Genomic DNA, 13988 nt, shown 5'->3' with positions numbered 1-13988 from the left:
GTTATTTCCAGTTTCCCATTAAAATGTTTCTTTGTTGCTGCGTTTCTCTGACAAGGAGCCCAGACTGAAGCAATGTCACCCTGAACGGGAGTCTGACAGAGAGCCGTTCATAAAACATCTGAACATTTGAGAAAGCGTGAATTTAAATTATTTCATCACTGCGATGATAGATTTTAACAAAATTGTTCTGGCAGAGTTGTGCTTTGAACATAAAACCATGGAAACCAGCACAACGCAGACTTTCTCCAAAGTAAAGATATGAAAAATAAGAAGCGTGGTTCTGTTCAGCGGGTCGGGTTCTTCCTCTGATCGGAGGCTTCAGAGGAACCGGCACTGAAACCACATGATGTATTTAAATAACAAACTGGATCTTTAACGTTTTGTAGATTTTTCCCAGTTTAAAATTTGTCTTCATCTAATAAACAGAGTTTGTCTAACAGACCAAAGGTCAAAGGTGAGTTCAGAGAAAACAAACATGGCGGACGAGGCAGAAGCGATATTTAAAACCGACAGAAAGGCGTCTCAGCTGGAGCATCATGGGAGTTATCTTGTCTTGTGTGTTTCTGTCGCTTTCTGATTGGCTGATTGATTATCTGATCATCTTTAGAGATGATCAGCATAAAACTCTGTGAAGCAGGAATTACATAGTTGTGTGTTTTGTTTTACATTTTATTTCACCAAACACTAAAAACTGTATGGAAAGTGAAATATATCAAAAATCATCTCCTTTTACAGAAACAAAAATATGAAGCAGCAAGAAAAATAATTAAAGGTTCATATTTTTCACAGCATTTTGTAACAATTACATAATATAAATGTGTAATGATGTCAGTAAAACCACACAGAAATGAAACCAGATACTAAAGTTACCTGTAATAAAGTTACTGAAGTTTATTCAGATCTTGGTGTAATTTGTCCTATTTTGTGATCTTAACTTTTTCTCCCACAGTTTCTGCAGGTCTCATCTATAAACTCTAGTTCTATCTGCAGACCTTCAGCTGGATTAAATCAAAGTAAACCTGATGCCCAACATGTGTAAACCTGCTCTGTTAGAAACGTGGAAATCGATCTGTGACGTACGACGGCGTTTATGATGAAAGGCTTCCCGTGTGGGACGAAGAATTTTACATTTTTCTCTTCAACAGGAGCCGATGAAGGGCATCGAACTGGACAAATACGACTGTTCATTTCCACCAGAACTCTACAGCAGTTTTGATCAGCTGAAGGCTTTTTACTCATTTTTTACGTTTCTGATAGTAAATTATTACCGTCTACCTTTGAAGTATTAAATGCACGGCGGATTCTCTGAATCACTGCGACGTCTAATTTTAATGATATTGTGGAGGCAAAAGAAGAAAGTTCTGGAAAGCTGTTTAATCTGGGACGGGTTCTGGTCAAGGACGACAACGTTCTGTGCTTTATTACCAGAGCCCAATTAAATGCCACTCAAAGTCGCCGAGCGGTTTGTGTTTCACAGCCTCTGGTCCAAAGGAAACACATCCATTAAGAGGAAAAGCGAAAGTATCCAGATCTTTATGTCAGTGGAGGTTTGCCCAGCGCTCCCCGATATTTAACCAGCGGTAGGAGAACCGGCCCGACACCGAGCCCTGCGGAGCGCCACAGGTTGCCCTGCCATGTGATCCCTTAGTAAAGGGAACCAGAACCAGGATCCGTTTTTAAATGCTGATGGACTTCAGGTGGTTTTTGCTTCTCTTTTCTGATTTAGTTTTTTACATGTCACCTTCACTTTGATTGCAATTTTTTGGGAATTTTATGTCAGAATCTGCAAGGAAAATATATTAGAAGAAAAATATTGAAGTGTTCAATATTCTCTACCAACATTTAGAAAACTCTGAATTGATAGAAAAAGTGACACTGTGAACGAAAAGTGTTAATGAAAATCCTAAGTTGAATCGAAGAAAGTTTTGTTGGTCATTAATATTTATCAGTTTATTAGTTATTAGTTTATTTTATGGCTGAATGTACATGCATGTAAATGCTGCTGCTATCATGCACAGCTCTTGAAAAAACAGACTGTAGATTACAAAAAGGTTTTGATCTCATGAAGGTTATCATCTTCAGATCCACACATGAAAGAGGAGGATGAACTGAAACATGAACTTGGATTAAAATCCAGGCAGAAACTCAGGAAGATTCACCTGCTGGAGGAACCTGCAGCATTAATCTCATGTTGAATTGTTTCACCTGCAGTATTTTCAGTTGGAGTTAATTAGTTACAATGAAAACTATCTATTTATCATAATTACTTAACGTCTTACTGTTGGGATTGCAGAATTAATTCAAAATGCTTTGTTTTGCCACCTTCTCTTTAATTTGGAGTATAATTAGAGCTGCAACTGAAAAATAACTTTATGTAAATAAATACCAGCTAAATTTCCCTCTTTATGCTCCAGATTTGTTCTCCTGCAACAACAATTTACCAGAGCTAGAAAAGATAACTGGGACGTTAGTTTCCCTTGTGTTGCTCCGTCTGTGTTCCTGCTTCATGTGTGGAAATTCCGGCTTCGCCGAAATTTCTTGGGAAATTTAAATGGGAAAGTGCAGCTGACTTTCCATTTGCTATTCATCTGCCTGATGCACCTCATTTACACACAAAGTGACAAGTTTAGTTTCCCTTTTCATGAATAACTCGGGCCTTTCATAGAGGTTTCTAACTACAACACAAATATACAGATTCAATGTACGCTTATTCTTTCCTCCTAGTGTTGAAGATTAATTATATTTACAGATTTTAAGCACTGCAGACACACCTGCAGAAAACTCTGAGTGTTTTCTGAAAGGTCCGAATCTGTTCAGGTCATCTACAGTCAGTCCAGCTGAAATATGGAGAAAATCCATAATCAGCTGCAGCATTTCATAACTGTTACTCTGTGTAATCAAACAGGCATCAATCATGCAACAGCTTTATAATCTGCTATGTGTACATTCAGTTACTGATGGGTTTTCTTTGCATATTTGAAAATGTTTTCCTCTATTTTACTGAAATAATGTGAGCTGACCACATGATTTCTGTTTTGTGTCATTTAAAACAGTTGATTTTCAGAGGAGCTGCTGCAGGATCATCATGAGGAGGCTGAAAGCTGCTGGAGCAGAACTGGAGCGCGCATCGTTTCTTACCCTTTGTGATTGTAAGGTAGCTGTTGTGCCATCTGGCCTCTTTGTGCTTCAACCTTCAGGTTGGGAAGAAGTATTTGCTGGCGGCTCGCTCCTCTGAGGCGCCTCGTAGCCACGGGTCCTCCAAACAGGTGCAGCTGTCCTGGCAGGATGCCTGACAGTTAAGCTCTGATGTGGCGATACAAGAGGCCTCTCACTGCAGCGCCCTCCTTAAGTTTCTGCTCACGGCGCGCCGCGTGGAGCACATAACAAAATTCCATCGGAAAATGTTGCAATGACGTTTGGTTCTGAAATAACAGGAAACGCTTTTATCAGTTATGTAAGTAAAATCAGAGGGCTGCTGGCACACAGAACAACAGTTAAAACACTTCTGTTTCATTTTTTAACCAAAACTTTTCCAGTAATTAAGAACCTCAGCAACACGTCCCTCCAGCTACAGATTTTTCACTCCCGTTTTAAGCAACAGAGATGTCGTCAAGATGTTCCCTAAATGCATGAATGGCTTCAAACGTCTGGAGGAATGTAGAGTATCAGGAGAAAAACTGGACAAGCAGAGAAAAAACATGCAGATTTCACAAAAAACAGTCCACAGATAGGATTCAACCTGCAATTAAAAAGCAAAACTAAAAGTCCTTTTCTAATAGCAGTGATTCCATTGATGATATTAAAATGAAAAACCTGCAGGAACAAGATAATCAAAGCTGCACAAGTTGGAAAAATTAATTTAGACTGAAAAGAGATTCTTTGTTAAATAAAATATAACAACACATTTCCATGTTCTCTTTATGGAAAGTAAAGGAACTTATCTTCTAAAATGTGACAAACATCGTCTCTCCTGACCAACGTAATGAAGCTCAGGATAAATCCTTTCTATGACATTTAAAGTGAGAGCGACTAAATTTGACGATGATTCACAAGACATTTTTGCACTCAGACATTTATAGTTTTAGAGACCTGCTCCAGAAACTGGTTCAAATAAAAAAGCTGTGAAGTGACAGCTGTCGCATGATTTTTTGTGCACAGATGGTTCACTGCGGCTAAAAAAGTACTCAAGGTGCGGTTAAAAATCCATGATGTGTCAGCTCCAGCTTTTCACCCCTTCAGTTGGGAATAAAAAGTTAAGTTCAGGTTCTGCACTGAATTTGTCACTGGTGACATTTTCAGGTGTCGTTCCCAGTAAACAAACCAACAAGTCAGTGGAGGACCTGGTGAACTATTCAAAATCAAAGTTAGTTTGCAGCATTTTACAGCAAAAAGCCAGCACACACTTCTCACACACTCAGTAGATACTTTGAATAAATCGACGCATGGAGGAGCCAAAACTTTCTCCAAAAAAAAACTGAAGTTATTGTCTTTGGACCTAAAGAGGTTTAATCTGGAGTCATTACAGATAGAAACCAGGAAATCTGACCCGAACCTTCAGAGACACATAAAGACGATTATAAAGTCAGACTTCTATCAGCTGAAGAAATAATTTAAGAAATAACAACCTGCAGAAACTCATCCATGTGTTTCTCTTCAGTCACATGATGCTGCCACCACCAGGTTTCATGTGTGTTTTTGTTCTTTGACTTCACACCGTCAGACACGGCCTGTTTATGAGATTTCCTGTTATTCCAAAAGTCGGAATGAAATTTAACTCCATTTTCTAAGATGTAATCATACATAATTCATGATTTATGAAAAGGGGGTAATTTTCACATGGCATAATGCCTTTAATAAATCAAACCACCATGTGAAAACATTTTTTTCATACTTATAACGTTTTTCTCTGACACCAACATTAGCTTGATGTGAAACATTTAAATAAAACCAGAACAAATCTGGAAGTGGCAAACTGTAAGTCAGCGTAGCGGCTCTTTTAAATGACCTCCAGATTATTTGAACTAAAGCAATGCTTTATGTCCTGAAAGCAGGAACAGCCATTTTGGAATCCAGGATGAGGTTTTTTATTTCTAACATTTTAATTCTCCGTGGTGCCAAGCGCAGGTGAGCCTAACGAGCCGACACCCTGCCAAGTCACTGAAGGGAAGCAAAGAGAAGCAGTCTGCCATGACTGTTAGTGGAATCAATAAGAAGCTGTTTTCTGATGGAAAATATGTGTTGCTAGACTCAAAAAGTTTCCCCTCAGAGAAGACGACTTCTAAATTGGATCCATTTTCCTTTACCTTTAAAATTCAGGCCAGGATGAGTCCAAATGGAGACAGTCGGAGCGCAGAGGGACATTCCTCAAGCTGCTTTCCCTCTGGAACTAATTATTTGAGATGCAGTTTATTTTTCAAATGAACCCGTGGCATCTTCGCGCCTTTGCTGCGCAACAATCAATCAGACAAATCAAACATGTCGGCTGCAGAATCAAGTAGCTGCAGCTTCATTTCTCTAAATCAAAATGTTCTTGGTTCGTTCTGGAAATCTGTTGTGTTTTCATCTGAGGTTGAGGATAAACACTGCGAGCAATGCATTTTGTCCTTTGACAGAACTCCTAACATGTTTCTAAACGATAAAAGACACATTTTCAACATTTAGCACAATAAACCTGCCAAACATTTTCCACGTTGCTGTATTCCTGGTTTATAATTGGTTTATAATTGGTGTTAAAATGGAGCGGGTTCGGACCCGGATCAGACTGGAAGGTCCTTGAATTTTCACACACAGGATCACAGTTTGTTTTTTATCAAACTCAGAATCGATGCTGCTTTTAAAGGATGACCTCAGGTGTCTTTTTAAATGCTAACTGTATCAATAAAGGTGTTATGTGTGATTTGTGAAGCCTGAGCCAAGCTGCATACACATACACCCACATAATGGAGGCAGCGAGAGAAAATACATGGATTTATGCACTCAGCAGAGGAGGTGAGAAAAGAGAACACAAAGGAAATCAAAGTGCAAAAAGTGAACTAAAAAAAATCTAAAAATATCCAAACTGCTGAAAGCCTTTTCATCTGCTTTATGCAGTTTTCCCTGCATGAATAAAAAAAATCTTATTTTTCCCAGAATGCTGTAGGAAAGTTTTAAACTGAAATGCAAAGACAGGAAATTTGACTCCTGTTATATTGTTTTTTCATGACTGAACAGTTTTATTTACTTTAACACTTTTTTAATTGGAATGTATTAAAAAATCTGGATGTAATGTATATTTATTTTATGCGTTCCTAAAATGTAACTTTTAGGAGCACAGATGTTCATTTTTTTGTGCAAATTTTCCTTTTCAGATGAAATGAGATTCTAGTCAGTAAGACTTTTTTTCCTGTTTCTCCATCCATCCATTTTCTAACACCCTTGTCCCTTAGTGGGGTCAGGAGGTGCTGCTGCCTGTCCAGCTAACGTTCTGGGTGAGAGGCGGGGTCACCTGGACAGATCACCTGGACAAATCACCTGGACAGATCACCTGGACAAATCACCTGGACAGATCACCTGGACAGATCACCTGGACAGGTCACCTGGACAGATCACCTGGACAGATCACCTGGACAGGTCACCTGACCTGAGAACATGCAGTAAGACCAGGGCCAGGAATCAAACCCAGAACCTTCTTGCTGCAAGGCAACAGCTCTACCAACTGCACCACCGTGCAGCCCTTTCCTGTTTCACATATAAATTAATTTAGAGATTTTTGTTTGAATTATTCCAATTCAGCTCAGTTCTGGATTCATAAATTATAAACCTGACAAACATTCAGATGTTTTTTGCATGTAGTTTAGATGATGGAAGCAGTTTATGCACCGATTTTAGGTAAATCTGGTTGGTTTGGGAGTGAAAACTTAAAAAACAGAAGATAATTCGATACCGAGAGCCACGCAGCGTAGCTGGAGCGTGTGGCCGGTTGTGTTCAGTTTCTCCTGGAAACTGAACGTTTCCATGTGTGAATGCTTGAGAGAAAACCCAGATCACATAAAAACGCCACACTGATGAACACTTCCGTTCTGCAGGGCTTCTTCAATCGGACCAGCTGGACCAGCGACTCTGCTGTGCATGCAGCAAATAAAACCCGCCGACATAAATGAGCTCTTTAATGCGTTTGTGTTGGCACAAACCCAGGCATGTTTTTTCATTCACACAAACTGCAGCGAGAAAACAAACATCTGACACCTTTTTCTCTCCATACAGAGAAACTTCCTGCTTACGTTTAAAACTGACGGATCCGACCCAGACGGACAGAACTGATCCTGGAAGAACCAACATCATGACGATTCATTTTCTTTTTTATGTTAAACTATTTTTAACAGCTTGCTCAAACTTTTCTTCATATCCTGTTGATATGGTCCAGTATGCTACTTTTACTTGCCTTCACTTTTTTCCTCTGACAGTTTTTCTCTGTTTTTTTTTTATCAGTTTTTCTTCTGGTTATTGTTTCAAATCTGATTGAAAAGATGAATTTTATTCTACTTTATATATATTTATTTATACTTTATAAAACAGGTTTGGCAAACTTCATTCGACTACATGTAACAAAATTAAGAGAATTTTGTTAAAGTTGCAGCTCCGTTCTCCAAGTGAGAGACAACATCATGATCATGGGTCACTACGGTCATGAGCTGAGAAAATTCAAATCATTTCCAAACACCAATAACTTCATAAAGCTTCTGCTTCTCTGATATTTAGCTGGACAAAATGCTTTTCCAGCAGCTAATTGACTCAAATGTTCCTAAAAATGATGCGTCACAAAACCTGTGACATCAGTCAAATATCTGCTGCTGCTCAGATGGATTTTATGATTCAGGAACATTTAGTCAGAGGGGAATACTTTTTATAAAACACATAATTCACCATAAACTGTATCTGATGCCATTAAAGCTGAAGTTTTCAGTACATTGTCGTAGTAACAAGCAGATGGATTTTATCCTGTGATTGGTGCAAAGTTCCCTGTTTAAATTACAGCTGAAAGACGTCCTCACCTCTCTGTGTTAGTCAGTGTAAACTCCACAGTCCTCTTCATTCACAAGTCTGTCTGTCAGCCTGACAGGCACTCAGACAGGAAGTTGTGTGTTTGGCGTTCCTGCAGCTTCAGATGATGAACAGCTGGTCCCGCCCACAGTGATCTGCAGCAGAGATGAAGCTGTTCAGAGCAAAACTAGAAACACACCTTTCCATCAGCTCAGAGTTATTATTTCTGTTCATTCAGTTAAATCAGACCGAGGAAAGTTGTCCTGGGTCGTTTGACCTCTCTGCCTTACTGAAGGTCATCTGTTCAGTCCGACAGAAACAGACGAGTTCCTGCAGACTTTCTGCATGTTTGTTTGGCAGCTCAGTGTGTTCTGTGGTGTGTATTTGATGTGCATATTGTAGCACACTAAGAGCCTTGGACCATATGTTTCCTGAAACCAGCTTTCTAATTAGTTACAGTGTAATTCATAAGTCTAGGAAAAATAGTTGCTATAACCAGAACTTAAAGTATTTTAATGGGATTTTATCTGACAAAGTGGAGCTTAATTTTGAAGTGAAAGAAAAAGTACGCATTGCTTTACACACACACACACACACACACACACACACACACACACACACACACTTTGGGCCCCATAAGGAGTAGTCAGTCCCCACAATGCAGTATTTGTTTGGAAAAAGATACTTGCAGTGTATCAAATACAGGACTACACATAAACATGCACACAAGTGTTACTTTAACATGTTTTTACTCGAGTAAAAAGTAGCTGCTCCAAAAGTAAAGAAGTAGTTTATCAAAAGATTTAATATTTAAAAATTATCAGATGGACCAAAATATAAAATTTGGGAATTCCCCCCAAATTTATTTCTTTCAATATAAAGCTTATGAAATGATAATGAAACTACAGGTGTGTGTTTGGTGAATTTTTGGTTAAATTTGCTCTTCATTCCCTGAAGTTACTCACAGTGGGTAGATAATCCAGAAATTTTAATCAAGTAAAAGTCATAATATTTAATAAAATTATTCAAATAAAAATAAAAAGTACAGCTTAGTAGAAATAAAAGTATTTATTGAAATAAATGTAACTATTAAAACCACAAGAAGTTTTAATTCATTCTCACAACAAGCTGCATAGGAGACATAAAAACATGGGAAAGTTGCTCTGATCAGATGAGACCAAAACTGAACATAATGAAAACGCTGCATGTTTGATGGTAGGGATGAAAACAGAAATTATTACAAAGACAAGAGAAAAGAAACTCAACAGCTTTTAATCTATTTCTCAGAGCATGAATGTTAAATTTGATCATTTTTCAAAATAATCTAAAGCAGCCGTTAGATGGAGAATTAAATGATGGAATTTTAAAAGATAACTGTTGATAAATATTTAAAGATTAATAGTGTCTGTAATATTTCAGGCCTGAGGACAAACAGTGCTGACCTGCAGTGATGAAGGTCAAAGGTGAAGCTTTCAGTCCGTCTTTCTTCTTCTTGATTCCAACCAGAAGTAGGGGTCAAACTTAGGGATGGAGGACAGTGAGAATATTTTACTACAACAGTTAAAAAATAAATGAGAAAGTGTTTTCTACCTCAGAGAGGATGAGAAGTCATGTAAAAATGGGTCTGGCTGCTTTCTGACGGTTTAACGCTGCAGCGTAAGGTGGGTGTGTGGAGCCTCAGGGCAACCTTAAGCTACAGCGACTGGGGTCAAAGGTCAACATGGTGTGGTTGTTCAGTGGTTAGCTTCGTTACCTCGCGGCCTGCTGGTCTCATGCCCGCTCTCTGTCACCGTGGTTAAGTTAAACTAAGGTGTGAAAGTTTCTCGGTTCGGCGACTTTCTGCTGATCTGACCTGAAAATACTGAATGAAAAACTGAAACCTGTGAAAACTGGATTAGAACCAATCCAGAGAAAAAATAACGGCAAACACTAAAACCAGCTCTCTGACAAATACATGACATTTATTCAGGAAGCTTTATATATATAAAAAAAAACAAAACGGCAACAAAAATAAGTCAAGGGTCAAATTTAGAATTTCTAAAAACAATAAAAGACAATATCACCTTTGAAAACAGCCTTTTCTGTTTATTCAGGTTATCTTTATTGAATATTCAGACTTGTTTCAAGATCTAAAATGTTTCAGTTTAACACAAAAGCAGAAGAAATGTGTGAAGATGAACACACTTTATTCACAGAACCCTTTACATCCTTCGTTTTAGGCATTTAAGCTACAAGCGGTTACCCGGCAACCGCTGTGGCTGTTACACCAATATAATGTGCAACATGATTTTCTATAGGGGTAAAAATGGCTCCTGGGTGGGTTTGGTTCTAATTATTATAATTACTTTATTTTGTACACCAGACATTCTACTAGGAAAAGTCATGAACTGTGAGGTTTTATTAGGCAGAGCTGCAGGAAACTGAAAATACACAGAGGATAAAAATGAACTGACTGCAGTTATGGTGGAGAAATAAAAGTGTAGCCTTGTTGTCAGATAATATTTTGGAGATTCAAAGCTAAGCAAAACTTCACCGTAATGATCTGAAGAATGTTGTTGGGATTTATTAGCAAATCTAAACCTCTATCAGGAAAAAATAAACTTATGGTGCTTTGTTTTCTGTTTTCTGTTGGTTTAATTGGCTTTTTTATTGACAATGTATTCATTCGCAAACAGTTTTACAACAGAACATTGAAACAATTTTATGAAATAGTTACTGTAGATATACAATAGAGAATAATACACACAGTTAAAAGAGAAAAGAAAAACTCCCTTATATAATCACAGCTTGGGAATTAGTTTTGAGTAATCCTCACTGCATTTATTGTTATTCAGTTCTAGCAGACATTTCAAAACTGCAACATCACAGCCATGAACGGTCAGGTGTTTTATCACAGCAGTCATTTTACATATTTCAAATAAAGACAAAATAAATTAAGAAAACACACACCATCAGCTGATCTTTGTGATTAACAGTTGAAATGCATAACACCTTGAATTATTGTACATTTAAAATAAATAAAACTTCAAAAATGAACAAGAAAGCTCAATAAAAAATACAGATGAGTAACGACACACCTGCACAGAATGAAACTGAACAGTTCAAGTCAGTTGTTCCCACATGTGCTGCAGCAGTAAGGCCTAACGCCCGACAAAAACATCCATCCTCCGCTGATATGCGTATAAAAACTGAAACGAACATCTAACAAACATGCTAGCTAAAACACATTTTGACCTCTACAGCAACTTTTAGGTCAACAAAACTCCGTGAGAAACTCACCTTCCTTAATGAAACAACCACAAAGGCGCTGGTGAAAGAGGAAGTGATGTCACATGTTCATCATCTTCTTTTGTATTTTATTGGCGGATGGCAAACCAACTTAAGGTGCATTTACCGCCACCTGCTGGACTTACATCGCATGTAACGCAAAAATAAAATACATAAAGTTTCTCAAAATGATAACATAGATTTTGTATAATAACCAATATAAAATTGAAAGTCAATAAAATTAAGAAAATAAAAATACATACAATTAATAAGTAAGGGATTTTGATGGAATGTATTATGCTTTGTTTCTTCCATGCTACAGATGGCGGGTTATAAAAAGACTTGATATGGTCTGCGTATAGGTGTAGAAATGATCTGAAGAACAACGTGGCGACCAGAGGCGGATCAGGGCACATGCAAGCAAAGTTTGAATTTCAACACAAACCAAAGAACATTTTTACATTTGTTTATTGAGGATGAGAATACCATTAACTTCACCATTTATAAATACTCCAGAAGCTTTGAACCAACTCATGAAACTACTATGGTTATAACTTTAATCTGTCTGATTATAATCTGATTATAACTATTACAATAATTCAAAAATTCTACATTTGGAAACTCTGCAGAGTGCCTAATAAAGTAAAGGAGTGGATGGTTAAAAGAGCAGCATGTGTTAACTGTGTCATCACAAACACACCAATAATTCTTCAAAATAAACATTCTTCCTGTTTGAGTCACTCAAAATTAAAATTAAAATTAAAAGTTTATAACCACCAGCTGTGTGTTGTCATGTTCTACATAAAATGGCATTAATCTCCTGAGACAACATTAAACTAATCAGACTGAGGATTAACTTGGACGTGTAAAAATCTCTTCCCAAACTTCCCAAGTCTTTACTGGATATTTGCTCCTGTCATGTTGAGATTCCTGGCAGCTGAAACCATTTAAATCCAGTTCTAAAGCAAATTTTGCCCCTAGGATTATTCACCGTAACATCATATGCATTAGTCCACAAACACTGAGACGTATATACCTTAATCCTCAGAAAGGGCACGGCCTGGAACGGCTGCAGAGAAATAATTCCTGTCTGCAGGCGTTTTCAAATCTCCAGTCAAACAGGAGAAAACTCCTCCATCCGAGGCTCTGACAAGCAGACAGTGACCCATTAACCATCTGTAACCAGGAGGAAATCATTTAAACAGGCAGAAACTTTTATTTTAAAAAAGCTTTGATCGTTTAAAACAACTGTGTACCTTTAACCCTGAATATAATGTGCTTCACCTGATCAGATCTAAATAATCAGAAATAGTTCATGTGTTATTTTCCCAGTGGAGAGTTTATATAAAGCAAAGTTTATCTCAAGGTTTAGCTCAAGTTCAGGATTTTTCTACATTCAGCAGATTAATCTTTTTTTTTTTTAAATCAGTTTTCACATATACATATGTGAAAGCTAATTAGCTCAAATGCGATGCAGTGATGGGGGTGGAAGCATTTTTTTTGACTCGGAACAGCCCAGCGCCCCGTTAAACAGGTAAACCTAGCCAACCTCCTCTGATTTAATTTTGACCGTCACAACCTTTTCCGTCTGTTCTCAGCTCTGCCCAGGGTAGACTACTTCTTCTAGCCTACCGGGTTCAACAGGCAGCCTGTTTAATTTGAGCCGTTAAAACTGTTCCTGTCTCTGCACCTCCACCCTACTTCCATTGCATATTTTTAAATACATTATCCATGAACAACAATAATAGCAAACTGATAGAAAAAAAAAATACTTACCTTACAGAGAAAATTTGGATTGCCAACATAAATTCACGGCGAAAGGGACTTCCAACTCGGAAAGCGGCGGGCTCCAGACTAATCCGGTTTAAACTGGTTTTTCTATTCGTGCAGTTTTATTGTTGCATTACTGCCCCCTTATGGCCAAGAGAGGTATTGGTGTGCTAATTCACTTAACTAAATTTTGTTGTGTTCACACAAAATTATTTAGGTTAACATGCGACAAAATCATGTTATCGTTACTTGAATTAATTAATTAAACACAACAAACACAATTTTTATGTGTTAACTTGAAATGATATATTAACATAATGTGAACAACTGCCATGTTTCACTTTTTTGAGGGTACAAACCTTATAAAACAATTACACAGCTGTAAACAGATTGCTACATAAACTATATTATTATTTTTTTTACTGATTCATATTAGATCTGATCAAAGTCAGATAGAAATATCAAAAAAATATATTTTTAAAATGAGAGAATACTGAGCAAGAGATTTTTTGCAGATTATTTTTCATCAGATTCAACAGTTTACATCCTTTCTCTGAGTCAGACGGTCTTGGGTCAAACATTTCGTCTTTTAATCCCTCATAATCTGATGGCATCAGCTGCAGTAAAGCGTTCACACACCATGATACTACCACTCCTTTACCTCAGTGTTTTCAGACCTGCATGTTTCCTCCATTTTCCTTAGAATGTAACTGAGGTCTTTGTGCTCAGAGGTTTTATGTTGCTTTGGCTTCTTCCTCTGTAAGTGGCGTTTCAGCTCATGCAGAAACAGAACTGACACTGAGACATGCATTCATATTGGCTTCCAAAATAGTTTAATTATAATGTATGTAAACATCTAAATCTGTAAAGTAAAAGAAAAACAATAATAATAAACATTCAGTTTCTCATTATTCTGGGATTGAGCAACTGGA

At 37.5% G+C, this 13988-nt stretch overlaps 1 long non-coding RNA gene across 3 annotated transcripts; it reads right to left on the bottom strand.

Annotated features, from left to right (window-relative positions):
* Positions 1 to 2004: 2004 nt before the first annotated feature.
* On the bottom strand, positions 2005 to 13409 carry LOC106941804 (uncharacterized). 3 transcript variants are annotated; one of them, XR_001423457.1, is made up of 7 exons: positions 13063 to 13409; positions 12323 to 12462; positions 11299 to 11661; positions 9462 to 9539; positions 8031 to 8174; positions 3139 to 3422; positions 2011 to 2837 (listed from the first exon to the last, which is right to left on the bottom strand). It is a non-coding gene; the product is annotated as an uncharacterized LOC106941804 (long non-coding RNA). The 3 variants fall into 3 exon arrangements; XR_001423458.1 differs by lacking the exon at positions 11299 to 11661 and having other exon boundaries at positions 2005 to 2837; XR_001423456.1 differs by lacking the exons at positions 2011 to 2837; positions 3139 to 3422; positions 8031 to 8174; positions 9462 to 9539 and having other exon boundaries at positions 10639 to 11661; positions 13063 to 13400.
* Between the last annotated feature and the right edge of the window lie 579 nt (positions 13410 to 13988).

Source organism: Poecilia latipinna, unplaced genomic scaffold, assembly GCF_001443285.1.
Source record: "Poecilia latipinna isolate Pla-1442-1.1 unplaced genomic scaffold, P_latipinna-1.0 Scaffold3876, whole genome shotgun sequence".
Taxonomy (NCBI): Eukaryota; Metazoa; Chordata; class Actinopteri; order Cyprinodontiformes; family Poeciliidae; genus Poecilia; species Poecilia latipinna.
The sequence above is the reverse complement of the archived record's forward strand: the minus strand, read 5'-3'. Positions and strand labels throughout refer to the sequence as shown.